Raw genomic sequence first — 19,777 nt, 5'->3', positions numbered from 1 at the left:
TGGGACCAGGTAATGCAGGTGTAGACACCTAAAATTGTCCAGTCTAATTAAATAAATATTTTATTTATTTAATTATTTAAGCCTATTTCTTCTATTAATTAAATAAATCTTTATTTATTTAATTAATTCATTTATCCTTTTCTAGCCTTATTTCTCATTTAAATAAATACATTTATTTATTTAAATTATCCTTTTCCTAAATTAAATAAATATTTTTATTTATTTAATTATCCCACTTCTACTATTAATTAAATAAATCTTTATTTATTTAATCAATTCATTAGCTTTTCTACCCATGACACATGTCATTCATCTCTTAATTCATACACTACCTACCTCTTTCATTATTTTACTATTTCTTTTACCTACCCTTTAATCCTAGCCGACCTCCTTTTTACACCTCTCAATCTTAACCCTCCATTTCATATTGCGTCTTCTATTTAAGGAGATGCCTTCTTCATTATCAAACCCTAATGACTCATGCTAAAGATCTTTCATGCAACTTGCTACACTACGATCCTACTTGCAACCACATTCCGTTCTTTGTTGAGCTCTTGTGCATATAAAAATCTGAGAGCAAATATATATATCAAGCAAGATCAATGGAGATAGGAAAAATGGAGATCAAAACCCTATTGGACATGTGATGGTATAATCTTTGTGATTTCATTTGATTTGCATTGTCTTAGGTAATCTTCATATGTTATGGTGGATCTTTGTTGATTGTTAGGCTAGGGTTTAGTGGTTGAATTCATTTAGCCTTTCAATATTGTTATTATTGTATCCATTTTCACCATACACATTTTGGCACGCCCGGTGGGACTCTTGTCCCTTTGCATTTAACCTTTTTGTTGTAGATTTTGCATTTTTGAAGTTGCAGATCGGACATTTTTCGACGGCATTTTAGGTTTTTCCGCATCTGCAAGCGTTCGGATCACGTCTCTGATTTTCAGAAGCATTTGCGGTGTCTGGAATCGCGTCTGTGTTTCTGCCAAATTTTATTTTGCAGGTTTCTGAAAGGGGCGTCTGTGTTTCTGAACCGCGTCTGAGCTGTTTATGCCCGCGTCTGTGTCCGAGAGAGGCGTCTGTGTATTTTGGCCGCATCTGTGCATCACAGAACCGCATCTGTGATATAAAGACGCATCTGTGTCTGGTATAGCAGCGTCTGTGTTTTACTGTTTCGGAATTTTAAATTTTTCTTTGGTTCAATTTTCGGATTTCGTACTTAGGGTTTCAGATCTAGTTTATATTTGGACTAACCCTTGCAGATCTAGCTAACCAAGTTTGTGCAGCTTGTTTTGGAAACAAAAACGTTTTTGTTGAAGGCCCCTTTTTCACAAAGTCTTTTTGGGTTTTTCTAAAATTTACCTAACTTGTGTGCTTGCAGGAAGGGGTGATCATTTGAAAACAACCCAAACTACTAACAAATCTTTGTTGCAGGTCCTTGGCTAGGGTTTTGTAATTTTGTTGTGTGCCTTGTTTTCATAGATTAGCAAACACTTCCATTGGTGCACTAAAATTGAATCATTGTCTTTTGTGTCTTGAGCAATAGACTCTTTTTGTTTAATCTTTAGAGGGCTTGTCTTCCCGTGTGGTCATTAGGACTACTAGTGAGAAGAGAATGACCCAAGTGGTAGCGAGGAAAACCCACCTCATCCGAACCACTATAATCAAATGTATTCATGGTGAAAACTATGGATAACGTGTGCTAATTAGTTCATATCGACACTATGTCTCCCCATAAACCCGTTTGATCAAATTTATTTGATCATTTGTAGGGCGTAACCCCTACCGGCTGGGAGCCTTCTGTATTTACAGAGCTGAAAGTGCCACATGTATGGCCACACGAGCGGATGCCCTTACTAGCACCATTTTGTTTTAGAGGCCCAAATCCTTCTAGTTGTTGGGGCAGGAGGTCGGACCTCTGGTAGCGGCCCACACACATACGGTTCTTAGTAGAGATACAAAGTTCGCCATGGGGAGTTTTCATGGGGACTGATGCTTGGCTGACCCGAGAAGTGAGTACCGAGGGTGGAGCCAGTGAGGTCAAGCATCTAAGTATCCGCTCTGAATAGCGTAGCCTCGGGGGTAAAACCCTATGTGGGATCAACAACTATTGTCTTGGCCAGCCATAAGAATTGTGCTTGACTTATTTTAAACATTCAAAACATTCAAGACCAAACAACAAAACATTGTGTCTTTTGTGTTTTCAAGTGTATGCAAAACAATTTTACATCAAACAACACACTTTTGGAGTCTAAACACTTGCAAACATTGAGTCCTCATTAACATTGTGTCCTCTTGTCACGAAAAACAGTCAAACAGTCGGATTTGGTCACAACAAAACAACTTCACAGATTGGAAAAATTGCACAAAGTTTACAGAAATGTGTCTGTGTCTGTTTTAACCACGTCTGGGTCATCTAAGCGCGTCTGTGAAGGGCAGAATAGCGTCTGTGTTTTTAGTAGCGTCTGTGTCGAATAGAGACATGTTTGTGTCTGTGAATCGCGTCTGTGAATCGCATCTGTGAAGTATACAGTCGCGTCTGTGTCCAGAATTGCAAAAAATTTTACAATCTAGGAAACATAAACAAGAAAATTGCAGAAGCGCATCTGGGTTAAACAGAGTAGCGTCTGTGTCTGGAAACCGCGTCTATGAAGGATACAGTTGTGTCTGTGTTTAAAATTACAAGAAAATTTCAGAGTCCAACAAACAAGAGAAATCAGTTTCGGAATACTTGAGCTTCCTAGGTTGTTTCTTCAGGTTTCATCTAGCATTCAACCTATCTCTGGGTCTCATACAGTCCATCATTGCTTCACATCTCATTTTACATTCACATTTGTCTAAACTTGAGTCAAAAGGTCACTTGCTTGTCCTCATCATACTTTGTCAACATACTACATACAACTACACTTTGCTAAGTGGTCCCTCATCAAGGTTTCTTACCTTTGGGTCTCATTTGGTCTTACTTAGGGTCAAGGTCAGCTTACCTCATCAAGAGAAACTATCCTCTCTTTGGAAGTCACACCTACTCTACTACTTACATACTTGGTCTTACACTTTGGACATAGCAAGTACACCTCAAGATTCATTTACACTCCATACAACTCTTGGTCTTCCATACTCTTTCCATTTTTTCATCTAGTCTTACACATCTTGGTCAATACCTAGTTCATGGTTGAAACCCGCCTTCAAAAATCCAGGAGAGAAACTAAAGAAGCTCAAGAATCTGCAAACATGAGTTCTTATGAGTATGACAATGATTTATTCTTCAATCCTGAGCACACTACATTGCCTGACATGGATGTTTATAGACACATTCCAAATGTGGAAAACGCAGACACTACAAACAACAAGGCTACACACAATGACAATATGGACAACCTTTCAATACAATCAGCAGACATAGAAGAATCCATAATGAATCCTCATTTCAATAGATTGGTTGAAGAGATAATGAGGAGAGATCGACAATACTTCTTACACATGATGGCACAAAGTGGAGCTAAAATACCTCATGACTTTGACATGTCTCAACTTATGGAAAATCGACCCTCGCAACAAACTCACTCCAACATGGATCAAAGGAGACCCAATAGTGGAGGAAATAGAGGACCACACATGATGCCTGAGTCACCATCAGTTTTGCTTCAAAAACCAGAAATCCCACATACACAAGCTGAAACATGTGATACTTACCTTCGAAGACCATTATGGAAGCCTTATGCAGATAGATATGCTCAATCACATGCTCCAGCTATGGATCAATCAAAACAAGTGGATACTCAAAGGCATCCTCAAAATTTGGACATAAGGAAACCTCATGTCAAATTTGGGGGCAACACAATGGAAAATGAAATGCCTATTGAATATGGTATATATGCACAAAATAGATATGGGGTTCCTCAACATGAAGCTATGCCAAGTGCTCCCTATATGCCGCATCAATATAGACCTCCATATGGACATGTCTACGATCAGTATCATCCATACATGCAACAAGCTCCTCCTCAAATGGGTGTTTCAAACACGGGGTATGTTACAAGAAATAGATCTCCTCCCAAGAGCAATTTGGAGAAACAAATAAGAGATTTACAAAAGAAAATGGAGGACATGAGTACACCAAAACCAACATACACTATGAGAGATATATGTCCTTATCCATTTGATAAGAGCATCCCAATGCCTCCATTTCTTGCACACTTTGTGACACCAAAATTTGATAAGTATAGAGGAAAAGGAGACCCCAAGGCACACATAAGACAATTTTTCACAGCTTGCATTGAGGTAGCGGCAGAAGAAACATATTTGATGAGGTTATTCCCGCAAAGCTTAGGCGATCAAGCTATGGAATGGTTCTCTCAATTACCTCCTGGTAATAAGTCATGGGGCGACTTAGCAGAGGCATTCATTCAACATTTCTCCTACAATATAGAGACAGACATATCAGTCACTACTTTGTGCAACACCAAGCAAAAAGAGGGAGAATCTTTTGCATCATTTTTACAAAGATGGAGAAACCTAGCTAGCAGATGCTCTTGCAAAATCCCACAGAAACAAATGGTAGAAATGTTCACTCAAAACGTTAACAAGGATATTGGCTATGATCTAAGGAAAGCTTGTTTGTCCACCTTCAAGGATGTTATTGAAAAGGGCTTAGCAACAGAAAAGGTCCTAATTGAACAAGGAGTCATCAAGCTATTCAAAGAAAACAAAGATGACTTTAAAGGGAAAGACAAGCCAAGATTTTGGAATAAAAACAAGAACACAGTCAACGATGGCATTGTTGATGCCAACATAGTGAGACCCAAGTTCATCTTTTCAAGATCAAGTTCTACAAACAATCAAGTGAATACTCAAACAACTTCTAGACCACGAAGGAAGTACACCCCATTGGGAGAACCACTTGAATCAGTCTTCAAAAAGCTAGTGGCAAACAAAGTGATCACAGTTCCAGATTTTCCTCCATATGAACCAAAGGTCAAACCAAATTGGTGGAATGATGATGAGTATTGTGAGCTTCATAAGAGCAAGGGTCATAAGACAGGAAATTGCCATCGACTGAAGAATATCGTGCAAGATCCCATTGATAGAGGTGACATTGAGATTGAGGGACATTCGTCTAATCAAGAACATGAGATGTTTAAGGAACCATTCCCAAAGCATGACAAAGGAAAAGCCCAAGTTACAGATGATCAGGCCAACTATACTAGAGCACCTTACAACTATGATTCAACTATCAATCACATCTCAATGGATAATCATATCTCTACTATTACCATCAAGAACAAAAATCCTGAGAATCCTCCTCAGAGACCCAAGATTGTTCTAAGAGGTGTTGGATCTTCTTCCGAGCCTACCTCTGAATGTCATGTTACAACTCGTCGAGGTAAAATTACTTTGCCAGGTGCCTCCACTAAAAAAACCTCTTCTTCATCTACTAAACCTGAGTATGACCTTGTAGAACAATTAGGAAAGACACCCGCGCTCATCTCCATCCTTGAGCTCTTACGCATATCCCCCGCTCATAAGGCTATTCTTGACAAAATCTTGAGAGACACTGCCGTTCCTACTGATCTGAATGTGGACCAGTTTCAAGCCATGGTGGGATACCTTTCCATTCCACATTCCCTTACATTCACAAAAGCCGATGACGCCTCTGTAAGTCAGCCACATAATGCACCATTACATATTGAAGCCTTCATACACAAACATCGAATAAAGCGAGTCCTGATAGATGGAGGAGTTGGTCTAAACATTTGTACATTGAGCACCATTAAACAATTGGGATATTCTAATAAAGCTATGAATTCTACAAACAAAATCACCATCAAGGCATATGACGATGAAGAGCGTTCATCCAAAGGCACAATAACCTTACCTCTTAGAGTTGGACTGGTTACAAAAGATGTGGTTTGTCAAGTACTTGATCTGGATCTCACATACAACATATTGCTAGGATGTCCTTGGATTCATGAGATGAGTGCAGTACCATCTACATATCATCGATGTATCAAGTTTCCACACAATGGAGTTGAAGTGACCATCAAAGCAGATCCAAATCCATTCATATATTGCAACAATCTGCAACCTCAATCAGAAATAACAATCCCAGTCAATCGTGAAGCTGTTCCTTCATCAGCATATGTGGATCCTGAATTCTTAAAAGCTTCTACATCCAAACAAGCAGAGCTCAAAGACAAGTTCAAGATTAAAGACATGGGATGTGGTGAGTATATCTTTCATGTTGATCAACTCCCACTGTCTCCTAAGACATTCAGTCTACAAGAACAATCTATAAACAATTTACAAGGAATTGGGTGTGAACCACCTAGTGTTGTGGCTACTGAGTCTGAATGCATATCTCCTCCAGTGGTGCAAGCATCTCTTGATATCAATAGTCCTAAGAGTGGTTCCAACAAAGAATCTATTGAGCATATCGCCAGCCCTCTTGAGAACTCACATAGCTTTACCATTTCATCCACTCATTCCATTTCCACTCCACTCCTAGACTTGGATCAACAAGAATTACAAAAGCCCTTACTCATTGGGGATCAAAAATCAAGCTTTGAAAAGAAAAATCTAAAAGTCAAAAATAAAGAAAAGTGCTTCAGTCCAAATCAAAATCAAAAGCTATTGGACTCTACAAAAATCAAAGTCAAGGATAAAACTCATATGAAGCAAAAAGAGCAAGAGTTGATCTCCCCTAACACCAAAATAACTGGGGGCAAAATTTCTACAATTTTAAGTCAAAAAGCATACTTGTTGATCCTAAGTCTCCATCATGCTATCCTACTTTCACTTCTTTTCACAATCATAAGCCTTCATCACTCATCCACTTGTTCCACACATCCATCCCCTTTTGGTGATACATCACAGACCTTTAATGGAGCTTCCTCGAAGGACTTTGCTATCAGTGATGCCCAAACTTCTTTAGGTGACACACATATGGGCTTGTGTAGTCCACACACTAGTAATTCTATCTCAGTTCCTTCATCAAGGAAGACAATCACTCAAGCTACACATCATTCAATCAAGGAACAGTGCATCTACAATCATAAAGTCAAGCCTCACACATTTGAGGTAGGTGACTTGGTTCTCAGAGAAAACCCCAAGAATCAACAAGACAGAGATAAGAAGGGCAAGTTCGAACCAAACTGGCTTGGTCCTTATATCGTTACAGCAGCCTATGGATCTGGGGCATATCAGCTCTCAACTACAGAAGGTGAACCTTTGGAGGATCCTATCAACAGCATGCATCTTTGCAAGTTCTACACATAATTCTCTGGAATATCCTAATTCAAAATACAAAAAAAAATAAAAAAATTTCAAAAATACAAAAAAATTATAAAACAAAAAAATCGTTACTTGGTGAAAACCTGGCAAACAGGCGCCTTGTGACACAAAAAAAAAAAAAAATTGAAAAATCGAAAAAAGTAAAGAGAAATAATTTCGTCCAATGGTGAAAACCACTTCGGTGGCGCCCTGGGCAAGTACCATGGTGAAAACTGGGTTCCCAGCGCCATGCGTAGAGACTTTGCTCCTCCCTCCTTCAGGATTCTCTTCATCCTTTCACATTGCACACACTCACAACTTATTCATTCATAATAAACTTGCCCAGTCCCATCATGGCTTGTTATTGATCTACCTAAGATTGGTTAGCCATCCATAATAAACCTCCCTTTTCACATCCCTTTCCATCCATAATAAATCAGATCCTATCTATGGCTAAGGCAAATCCTGCGTCTAGTAATGGGTGTGGAACTGAGAACATCACATGTTTCAAGGAGTAAAGTTTCTTCCAGCTTTCTTCAGTCTATTCGCGCACAATCCGCAATAAAGCAACATCTGCATCACAGATCCACAATAAAGTTTCATCTTCTCCGCAATAAAGTATCAGCTTCATGGATTCAGTCAGTTTCAGATGAGATACAGCAGCAACAATGGGATTCAACAAATCAAATCTTTCAACAGACTCAGACAACATATGGTTCAATGCTATCTATCCTTTTTGTGAAAGTGAACATTGTGACCACAATCGAACATGACTTATACAAGTGACAAGAGACACTAAACTTGAGGACTACAGTGGATGTTGGTGTCAAGTCTTGGTTTTCTTTTGATTTCATCTTTTTGGTGACATGTCTTTTAGCTTTTTCGGGATGTCTCTGACTAGAGCTTCTATCTCTAGGATGTCTTTGACTAGAAAGGCGAGGATGGGGTATCGTCACCTATTTGCATTTGCTGTCTGTGAATTGTCTCTTAGTAATGCTATGACTTGTCCAAGGATATGAGGACACTTTGAGTCTAGTATGAACTGGGGCATTCCTTGTTTGTGACTGTCTTATCTCCATGCAAACAGGTACAATGACTTTCTGGGTCGAACATATGCCTCGATTGTCATAACCTACTTGCCATAACAAAGCTCAATGATGATAACGCACACGAAGCTCTTTCACGTTCATATCTTCTATCTTCCATCCCCCCTTTCTTGATTGACTTCCACCGTCCTTCTTGAGTCCGCGTAGCCCGCTATCACATGACTGAGTATAATGACACACCAAAAACATTTGCATTTCATGTAGCTGCACCTACATTACCACATATAAACATTCCATACATACATATAGATATCACAATTGCATCACATCCTACACACAACACATGTTAGCACATCTTACATTTTCATCATGTAAATAATCATTTGCATTACATATATTCACATTTGCATCATGCATCACATATAAAACATAAAAGAACAAAAATATTGCATTGCATCATATGCATATTTGCATCCATCACATAAAACATACATCATAGAAACATACATCACATAAAGTACACATGCATATAGCTGCTGCAAAAATGAATCATCTCTCATATATAATCAAATGTGTCATGATACAATGATGTCAAAAGAATCATATGGCTACAAAATCACCTGCAGGTGTCTACAATACACAAAAAAATGGTACAAATACTGATACAAGGGAGCCCTCTGTGGCTATGATGAACTCCCTCCCTCGGAGCTGCCTGGTCTCGACGGAATCTGAGCTCTAGACGGACCTGCTCTAGGATCACCCTGCCTGTCTGGTGGTGGTGGAGGACCCATGACCCCACCACTAGATGCCTGCCTCCTTTGACTCCCTCCCGTAGTCGTCGCTGTGCGCGATGGTCTATGGAAGCTCCTCGCCCGCTGATCCGCTGGCACTGCACCATAGTACAAGTCCCTCCAGTAGCCTATCTCCTCTCTGGCTCGCAAGACATATGCGCAGCCTACCCCTGCGTCCTCTGCCCCCTGTCTCCCCGCCCTCAGAGTTGTCTCGGCCTCCGTATAACGCTGGATAGCCTGGTCTCTCTCCTGCTCAGTATCTCTGAGCCTGATCCTGAGCCGATCCCTCTCCCTCTCCAACTCCTAGATCTCGTCTGCCTGGCCCTGGCAGATCTCCCTCAGCTATAGCAGCTCATCCTCCTCAAGATCCCCACCCTCAGCCTTTGCCTGTGGCTCTCCCTTTGCGGGTGCCTGCCCCTATATCTGCACCTATACCTGTCTCGGTGCCTGAACAGGTACCTGTCTCTGTGCATCCCTGGGTACCTGCACCTGTCTCTGTCCCTGTGCCTGTACTGGCACCTGTCCCTGTCTCTGTCCCTGTGCTCTAGGACCCTGTGCTGCTGGTACCTGCAGGGGCACTCCACCGTGACCCCTCACCACCTGGGTTGGTCCCTCCTATCCCCCCTCCCTCCGAGGTGCTACCCTCCTCTCCCCAACTACTCCCCTCTGCCGCCGTCAGCCTCTACCCCCATCACCCCCACCATCATCATCATCATCTCCTCCTCCATCTCCATCCAGTAGCTCTCCTGGATCTGTCAACCGTGGGAATGGATGCTCTGCCCAGTAAGCTGTATACTCTGTATCCATACCTGCATCCTCAATCTCAGGCCGCATATCCCAGGGTAGGGGTATCATCTCTGCCAGCTGTGTAACTGCCTGATCATATGACAACAGCGGTCCAAACTGCGCCTGATCCCTGTCTGTGCGGGCATACATACCCGAGCCCCGTGGCATCCTCTGGATCCTGCCAAACTGTCTACCAACCCTATCCACCAGCTGTCTCTCCAGTATATAGGGCGTCCGCCCAATCAAATATCTGCTCCTGAAGGTATAAGGCAGCTCCACTGCATCATCCTCCCACTCCTCGCACCCCAGGTACGGCCTCCAGATGACCACATCAATGTCATCTATCACACGCCTCCAGTGCTCTAGCCTGCCAATCCGAGGCTGTGAAGTGATCATATCGTAAAGATGCACAAAACTCTGTCCGTGACCCCTGCCTCTGAAGTGTATCGGTCGTGTGATAGGCAGATGCTCATATGCCCACACCTGTAGCAGTGTCACTCCACAACCCAATCCCACTGATCCATGGTAGACGAACTGGTGAAGCTCATAATACAGATGTGCCAAAACACAGGGACCCCATGCATATCTGGTGTGCTTAGTCACCAATGTCTCCAGTGCTCCTCCCCAGCCAACTGCCAACCCACGTGTAGCCCTGTCTGGACACAAGAACCCACTGATAACTCCTCCAATCACAGCTGGCAAAGCTAACCCTGTCGCGGTCATGGTATCCCATGCCACATGCCCTGCTCTCATCTCTAGCCCGGGATCCTGGAACACCCGTCTCAGCGCCTCTCTGTCTCCATCTCGATCGTATGGAATCAGCTCTCCATCGATCGGTATGTGCAGAATCCTGTATACATCCTCGAGGGTCACTGTCATCTCCCCCATCGGCAAGTGGAAAGTGCAAGTCTCGGAGTGCCATCTCTCCGCCAGCGCAGTCAGCAAACCCATGTTTGCCCGAAACTCAGGCACATATAGCACATGTCTGAGGCCCATCTCCTCAATAGTAGCTCTATCCTGAAAAGACAACTCTGGTCGCAATCTCCGTGTTGACAGGAATCTCTCCTGTGACTCCAGCATAGGCAAATACTCCTGCAGTCAAACAAATCAATCATGTTAGTCATGGTGGCATTCACTATTCATCACAAAATGCTACTTGCTATCTAAATGCATATGGTTATCTATCCTAGTGACACTCACTGTTCATCACAAAGTGTTGCTTCTATCCTAGTAGTGCTCCCTGTTCATCACAAAGTACTACGTGTGTGACATTCCCTGTTCATCACAAAGTGTTACTCACATTTAGCATTCCCTGTTCATCACAAAGTGCTGCTCATATTTTAGTACTCCCTGTTCATCACAAAGTACTCTATCTTGGTACTCCCTGTTCATCACAAAGTGCCTTGATCTATCCTAGTCTTCCTAGAGGACCTTCTTGAGTGTATCCTCTCAGCAGCTTATCCAATCGACAGCGTATGTTCATCACAGAACTGCCGATTTGACCTAGAAGACTAAAATTGTGCATTTTTTTTTTGACATATACGCGCTTTTAACTCATAAACGCATTTTTACATCACAAACGCCCCTTTAGACTGCACAAGCGCGCCTACAAAACACAGATGTGCCTTCTGAACATAAACGTGCCTACATTATGCACAAATGCGACTTTGGAACATAAACGCCCCTATAGGACATAAATGTGCCCGCATCAAGCACAAACGCGGTTCCAGACGCAGACGCGCCTGGCACCGACACAGACGCGCCTGGCGGACACAGACGCGCCTGGCACCGACACAGACGCGGTTGCACGTTTTTTGCAATTTTTTGGTACCCTATTCCTAGCGCATTTATTGCTACCTACTAAGCATTAATGACAAAAATTGAAATGCGTCAAAGTACGAGGAGGTTTGATGGTACTTACCGGCTCTCCTGCCTCAGCTGGCCTCTGGAATCGATGAACGCGGTCGAATTTGTGAACCAAAGCCATCGCTGCTAACTGCTACTGCTCTATTTTCGCTCTGCACTCTGCTCTCGTGGATGTGTAGATGACAATGAGGATGTATTTTCCCCCGTGGTCTATCTTATAGACTACCCCTAGCCTTCGCCTTCTTTTCCCGAGTCAGTCTTCTTCATCCTGTGACTTTGTCACTTTATCCGACCATTCCATTCTATCCTCTCTTTCTTATCAAGAGATTGTTTGCAATCTTTTCAGACATTTTCATCCAATCTCTCGAGGGGGCATATCATTCCCATTCTGGGGCAACTCTGTATCAGTTCATCTTAGCTTCTTTGAAACAACGTGACAAGCCGCATTGTCTCAAAGAGGGGCAAAATGTAGACACCTAAAATTGTCCAGTCTAATTAAATAAATATTTTATTTATTTAATTATTTAAACCTATTTCTTCTATTAATTAAATAAATCTTTATTTATTTAATTAATTCATTTATCCTTTTCTAGCCTTATTTCTCATTTAAATAAATACATTTATTTATTTAAATTATCCTTTTCCTAAATTAAATAAATATTTTTATTTATTTAATTATCCCACTTCTACTATTAATTAAATAAATCTTTATTTATTTAATCAATTCATTAGCTTTTCTACCCATGACACATGTCATTCATCTTTTAATTCATACACTACCTACCTCTTTCATTATTTTACTATTTCTTTTACCTACCCTCTAATCCTAGCCGAACTCCTTTTTACACCTCTCAATCTTAACCCTCCATTTCATATTGCGTCTTCTATTTAAGGAGATGCCTTCTTCATTATCAAACCCTAATGACTCATGCTAATGATCTTTCATGCAACTTGCTACACTACGATCCTACTTGCAACCACATTTCGTTCTTTGTTGAGCTCTTGTGCATATAAAATTCTGAGAGCAAATATATATATCAAGCAAGATCAATGGAGATAGGAAAAATGGAGATCAAAACCCTATTGGACATGTGATGGTATAATCTTTGTGATTTCATTTGATTTGCATTGTCTTAGGTAATCTTCATATGTTATGGTGGATCTTTGTTGATTGTTAGGCTAGGGTTTAGTGGTTGAATTCATTTAGCCTTTCAATATTGTTATTATTGTATCCATTTTCACCATACACATTTTGGCACGCCCGGTGGGACTCTTGTCCCTTTGCATTTAACCTTTTTGTTGTAGATTTTGCATTTTTGAAGTTGCAGATCGGACATTTTTCGACGGCATTTTAGGTTTTTCCGCATCTACAAGCGTTCGGATCGCGTCTCTGATTTTCAGAAGCATTTGCGGTGTCTAGAATCGCGTCTGTGTTTCTGCCAAATTTTATTTTGCAGGTTTCTGAAAGGGGCGTCTGTGTTTCTGAACCGCGTCTGAGCAGTTTATGCCCGCATCTGTGTCCGAGAGAGGCGTCTGTGTATTTTGGCCGCATCTGTGCATCACAGAACCGCGTCTGTGTCATAAAGACGCGTCTGTGTCTGGTATAGCAGCGTCTGTGTTTTACTGTTTCAGAATTTTAAATTTTTCTTTGGTTCAATTTTCGGATTTCGTACTTAGGGTTTCAGATCTAGTTTATATTTGGACTAACCCTTGCAGATCTAGCTAACCAAGTTTGTGCAGCTTGTTTTGGAAACAAAAACGTTTTTGTTGAAGGCCCCTTTTTCACAAAGTCTTTTTGGGTTTTTCTAAAATTTACCTAACTTGTGTGCTTGCAGGAAGGGGTGATCATTTGAAAACAACCCAAACTACTAACAAATCTTTGTTGCAGGTCCTTGGCTAGGGTTTTGTAATTTTGTTGTGTGCCTTGTTTTCATAGATTAGCAAACACTTCCATTGGTGCACTAAAATTGAATCATTGTCTTTTGTGTCTTGAGCAATAGACTCTTTTTGTTTAATCTTTAGAGGGCTTGTCTTCCCGTGTGGTCATTAGGACTACTAGTGAGAAGAGAACGACCCAAGTGGTAGCGAGGAAAACCCACCTCATCCGAACCACTATAATCAAATGTATTCATGGTGAAAACTATGGATAACGTGTGCTAATTAGTTCATATCGACACTATGTCTCCCCATAAACCCGTTTGATCAAATTTATTTGATCATTTGTAGGGCGTAACCCCTACCGGCTGGGAGCCTTCTGTATTTACAGAGCTGAAAGTGCCACATGTATGGCCACACGAGCGGATGCCCTTACTAGCACCATTTTGTTTTAGAGGCCCAAATCCTTCTAGTTGTTGGGGCAGGAGGTCGGACCTCTGGTAGCGGCCCACACACATACGGTTCTTAGTAGAGATACAAAGTTCGCCATGGGGAGTTTTCATGGGGACTGATGCTTGGCTGACCCGAGAAGTGAGTGTCGAGGGTGGAGCCAGTGAGGTCAAGCATCTAAGTATCCGCTCTGAATAGCGTAGCCTCGGGGGTAAAACCCTATGTGGGATCAACAACTATTGTCTTGGCCAGCCATAAGAATTGTGCTTGACTTATTTTAAACATTCAAAACATTCAAGACCAAACAACAAAACATTGTGTCTTTTGTGTTTTCAAGTGTATGCAAAACAATTTTACATCAAACAACACACTTTTGGAGTCTAAACACTTGCAAACATTGAGTCCTCATTAACATTGTGTCCTCTTGTCACGAAAAACAGTCAAACAGTCGGATTTGGTCACAACAAAACAACTTCACAGATTGGAAAAATTGCACAAAGTTTACAGAAATGCGTCTGTGTCTGTTTTAACCGCGTCTGGGTCATCTAAGCGCGTCTGTGAAGGGCAGAATAGCGTCTGTGTTTTTAGTAGCGTCTGTGTCGAATAGAGACATGTTTGTGTCTGTGAATCGCGTCTGTGAATCGCATCTGTGAAGTATACAGTCGCGTCTGTGTCCAGAATTGCAAAAAATTTTACAGTCTAGGAAACATAAACAAGAAAATTGCAGAAGCGCATCTGGGTTAAACAGAGTAGCGTCTGTGTCTGGAAACCGCGTCTATGAAGGATACAGTTGTGTCTGTGTTTAAAATTACAAGAAAATTTCAGAGTCCAACAAACAAGAGAAATCAGTTTCGGAATACTTGAGCTTCCTAGGTTGTTTCTTCAGGTTTCATCTAGCATTCAACCTATCTCTGGGTCTCATACAGTCCATCATTGCTTCACATCTCATTTTACATTCACATTTGTCTAAACTTGAGTCAAAAGGTCACTTGCTTGTCCTCATCATACTTTGTCAACATACTACATACAACTACACTTTGCTAAGTGGTCCCTCATCAAGGTTTCTTACCTTTGGGTCTCATTTGGTCTTACTTAGGGTCAAGGTCAGCTTACCTCATCAAGAGAAACTATCCTCTCTTTGGAAGTCACACCTACTCTACTACTTACATACTTGGTCTTACACTTTGGACATAGCAAGTACACCTCAAGATTCATTTACACTCCATACAACTCTTGGTCTTCCATACTCTTTCCATTTTTTCATCTAGTCTTACACATCTTGGTCAATACCTAGTTCATGGTTGAAACCCGCCTTCAAAAATCCAGGAGAGAAACTAAAGAAGCTCAAGAATCTGCAAACATGAGTTCTTATGAGTATGACAATGATTTATTCTTCAATCCTGAGCACACTACATTGCCTGACATGGATGTTTATAGACACATTCCAAATGTGGAAAACGCAGACACTACAAACAACAAGGCTACACACAATGACAATATGGACAACCTTTCAATACAATCAGCAGACATAGAAGAATCCATAATGAATCCTCATTTCAATAGATTGGTTGAAGAGATAATGAGGAGAGATCGACAATACTTCTTACACATGATGGCACAAAGTGGAGCTAAAATACCTCATGACTTTGACATGTCTCAACTTATGGAAAATCGACCCTCGCAACAAACTCACTCCAACATGGATCAAAGGAGACCCAATAGTGGAGGAAATAGAGGACCACACATGATGCCTGAGTCACCATCAGTTTTGCTTCAAAAACCAGAAATCCCACATACACAAGCTGAAACATGTGATACTTACCTTCGAAGACCATTATGGAAGCCTTATGCAGATAGATATGCTCAATCACATGCTCCAGCTATGGATCAATCAAAACAAGTGGATACTCAAAGGCATCCTCAAAATTTGGACATAAGGAAACCTCATGTCAAATTTGGGGGCAACACAATGGAAAATGAAATGCCTATTGAATATGGTATATATGCACAAAATAGATATGGGGTTCCTCAACATGAAGCTATGCCAAGTGCTCCCTATATGCCGCATCAATATAGACCTCCATATGGACATGTCTACGATCAGTATCATCCATACATGCAACAAGCTCCTCCTCAAATGGGTGTTTCAAACACGGGGTATGTTACAAGAAATAGATCTCCTCCCAAGAGCAATTTGGAGAAACAAATAAGAGATTTACAAAAGAAAATGGAGGACATGAGTACACCAAAACCAACATACACTATGAGAGATATATGTCCTTATCCATTTGATAAGAGCATCCCAATGCCTCCATTTCTTGCACACTTTGTGACACCAAAATTTGATAAGTATAGAGGAAAAGGAGACCCCAAGGCACACATAAGACAATTTTTCACAGCTTGCATTGAGGTAGCGGCAGAAGAAACATATTTGATGAGGTTATTCCCGCAAAGCTTAGGCGATCAAGCTATGGAATGGTTCTCTCAATTACCTCCTGGTAATAAGTCATGGGGCGACTTAGCAGAGGCATTCATTCAACATTTCTCCTACAATATAGAGACAGACATATCAGTCACTACTTTGTGCAACACCAAGCAAAAAGAGGGAGAATCTTTTGCATCATTTTTACAAAGATGGAGAAACCTAGCTAGCAGATGCTCTTGCAAAATCCCACAGAAACAAATGGTAGAAATGTTCACTCAAAACGTTAACAAGGATATTGGCTATGATCTAAGGAAAGCTTGTTTGTCCACCTTCAAGGATGTTATTGAAAAGGGCTTAGCAACAGAAAAGGTCCTAATTGAACAAGGAGTCATCAAGCTATTCAAAGAAAACAAAGATGACTTTAAAGGGAAAGACAAGCCAAGATTTTGGAATAAAAACAAGAACACAGTCAACGATGGCATTGTTGATGCCAACATAGTGAGACCCAAGTTCATCTTTTCAAGATCAAGTTCTACAAACAATCAAGTGAATACTCAAACAACTTCTAGACCACGAAGGAAGTACACCCCATTGGGAGAACCACTTGAATCAGTCTTCAAAAAGCTAGTGGCAAACAAAGTGATCACAGTTCCAGATTTTCCTCCATATGAACCAAAGGTCAAACCAAATTGGTGGAATGATGATGAGTATTGTGAGCTTCATAAGAGCAAGGGTCATAAGACAGGAAATTGCCATCGACTGAAGAATATCGTGCAAGATCCCATTGATAGAGGTGACATTGAGATTGAGGGACATTCGTCTAATCAAGAACATGAGATGTTTAAGGAACCATTCCCAAAGCATGACAAAGGAAAAGCCCAAGTTACAGATGATCAGGCCAACTATACTAGAGCACCTTACAACTATGATTCAACTATCAATCACATCTCAATGGATAATCATATCTCTACTATTACCATCAAGAACAAAAATCCTGAGAATCCTCCTCAGAGACCCAAGATTGTTCTAAGAGGTGTTGGATCTTCTTCCGAGCCTACCTCTGAATGTCATGTTACAACTCGTCGAGGTAAAATTACTTTGCCAGGTGCCTCCACTAAAAAAACCTCTTCTTCATCTACTAAACCTGAGTATGACCTTGTAGAACAATTAGGAAAGACACCCGCGCTCATCTCCATCCTTGAGCTCTTAATCATATCCCCCGCTCATAAGGCTATTCTTGACAAAATCTTGAGAGACACTGCCGTTCCTACTGATCTGAATGTGGACCAGTTTCAAGCCATGGTGGGATACCTTTCCATTCCACATTCCCTTACATTCACAAAAGCCGATGACGCCTCTGTAAGTCAGCCACATAATGCACCATTACATATTGAAGCCTTCATACACAAACATCGAATAAAGCGAGTCCTGATAGATGGAGGAGTTGGTCTAAACATTTGTACATTGAGCACCATTAAACAATTGGGATATTCTAATAAAGCTATGAATTCTACAAACAAAATCACCATCAAGGCATATGACGATGAAGAGCGTTCATCCAAAGGCACAATCACCTTACCTCTCAGAGTTGGACCAGTTACAAAAGATGTGGTTTGTCAAGTACTTGATCTGGATCTCACATACAACATATTGCTAGGACATCCTTGGATTCATGAGATGAGTGCAGTACCATCTACATATCATCGATGTATCAAGTTTCCACACAATGGAGTTGAAGTGACCATCAAAGCAGATCCAAATCCATTCATATATTGCAACAATCTGCAACCTCAATCAGAAATAATAATCCCAGTCAATCGCGAAGCTGTTCCTTCATCAGCATATGTGGATCCTGAATTCTTAAAAGCTTCTACATCCAAACAAGCAGAGCTCAAAGACAAGTTCAAGATTAAAGACATGGGATGTGGTGAGTATATCTTTCATGTTGATCAACTCCCACTGTCTCCTAAGACATTCAGTCTACAAGAACAATCTATAAACAATTTACAAGGAATTGGGTGTGAACCACCTAGAGTTGTGGCTATTGAGTCTGAATGCAAATCTCCTCCAGTGGTGCAAGCATCTCTTGATATCAATAGTCCTAAGAGTGGTTCCAACAAAGAATCTATTGAGCATATCGCCAGCCCTCTTGAGAACTCACATAGCTTTACCATTTCATCCACTCATTCCATTTCCACTCCACTCCTAGACTTGGATCAACAAGAATTACAAAAGCCCTTACTCATTGGGGATCAAAAATCAAGCTTTGAAAAGAAAAATCTAAAAGTCAAAAATAAAGAAAAGTGCTTCAGTCCAAATCAAAATCAAAAGCTATTGGACTCTACAAAAATCAAAGTCAAGGATAAAACTCATATGAAGCAAAAAGAGCAAGAGTTGATCTCCCCTAACACCAAAATAACTGGGGGCAAAATTTCTACAATTTTAAGTCAAAAAGCATACTTGTTGATCCTAAGTCTCCATCATGCTATCCTACTTTCACTTCTTTTCACAATCATAAGCCTTCATCACTCATCCACTTGTTCCACACATCCATCCCCTTTTGGTGATACATCACAGACCTTTAATGGAGCTTCCTCGAAGGACTTTGCTATCAGTGATGCCCAAACTTCTTTAGGTGACACACATATGGGCTTGTGTAGTCCACACACTAGTAATTCTATCTCAGTTCCTTCATCAAGGAAGACAATCACTCAAGCTACACATCATTCAATCAAGAAACAATGCATCTACAATCATAAAGTCAAGCCTCACACATTTGAGGTAGGTGACTTGGTTCTCAGAGAAAACCCCAAGAATCAACAAGACAGAGATAAGAAGGGCAAGTTCGAACCAAACTGGCTTGGTCCTTATATCGTTACAGCAGCCTATGGATCTGGGGCATATCAGCTCTCAACTACAGAAGGTGAACCTTTGGAGGATCCTATCAACAGCATGCATCTTCGCAGGTTCTACACATAATTCTATGGAATATCCTAATTCAAAAATACAAAAAAAAATCAAAAAATTTCAAAAATACAAAAAAATTATAAAACAAAAAAATCGTTACTTGGTGAAAACCTGGCAAACAGGCGCCTTGTGACACAAAAAAAAAAAAAATTGAAAAATCGAAAAAAGTAAAGAGAAATAATTTTGTCCAATGGTGAAAACCACTTCGGTGGCACCCTGGGCAAGTACCATGGTGAAAACTGGGTTCCCAGCGCCATGCGTAGAGACTTTGCTCCTCCCTCCTTCAGGATTCTCTT

The sequence above is a fragment of the Cryptomeria japonica genome, chromosome 7, assembly GCF_030272615.1.
Source record: "Cryptomeria japonica chromosome 7, Sugi_1.0, whole genome shotgun sequence".
Lineage (NCBI taxonomy): Eukaryota > Viridiplantae > Streptophyta > Pinopsida > Cupressales > Cupressaceae > Cryptomeria > Cryptomeria japonica.
This window is presented reverse-complemented; position numbering follows the sequence as displayed.